A 742-nucleotide genomic window follows, 5' to 3' on the forward strand; every position below is an offset into this window, starting at 1 on the left:
CTTTCTGATGTACAGATCCCATGATCATGAAGAAATGACCTTCACTGTCTCTTATAACCTATAGCCTGAAGTCCATATGGTCTGATATGGTCTGATACTAGTATGTCCACTCCAGCTTTGTGGACGTGTTCGTTTCTTTCTTGAAGAATTGTTTTCCAGCCTTTGACTTTGAGCCCATGGTTGCTTTGATTGTTCATAAGTGTTTCTTCAGGCAGCAGAATGTTGGGTTCAGTTTTATAATTATCCTCCCATTCTGTGCCTCTGAATTGGCACATTTAGTCCATTGACATTGAGGAGATTGTTGTGATGGGGATTTGTGCTATCTTTATGTAGAATTTTTGTACTTGTGTGGATTGTCTTAGCTTAAAGTCGCCCTGTTAATTATTCTTGCAACAAAAACATGGATCACTTTACAAGTTTGCATGTCATATCTGTGCAAGGACCATGCTAATCTCTGTATCGTTTCAATTTTAGTATATATGTTACCAAACATAGTATGAGTTAATTTTTCCATATTTTTCTCTTCTTATTACTTTGAGTGTTGTCCTTACTCAATCCTATGGCAGACAGTGATTCCAAATCAAGGAATATATTTCAAAGCAGCTTGAATAGATAGATTTAGAACTGTAATGTCCTAGAAAGAAAAGTATGGGTTTTACCATATTATCTTTAACCATACCCAAGGCATCAGTTTTACAAAATAATTCTTTTGGAAGATGGTATATGAGTCTTGTTTAATGCC

General features: G+C 35.7%; 1 pseudogene; it reads right to left on the reverse strand.

Moving 5' to 3' along the window:
- Positions 1–394: 394 nt before the first annotated feature.
- On the reverse strand, positions 395–493 carry LOC130025930 (uncharacterized; annotated as a pseudogene).
- Between the last annotated feature and the right edge of the window lie 249 nt (positions 494–742).

The sequence above is a fragment of the Sorex fumeus genome, unplaced genomic scaffold (genome assembly GCF_029834395.1).
Source record: "Sorex fumeus unplaced genomic scaffold, SorFum_2.1 ptg000032l, whole genome shotgun sequence".
Lineage (NCBI taxonomy): Eukaryota > Metazoa > Chordata > Mammalia > Eulipotyphla > Soricidae > Sorex > Sorex fumeus.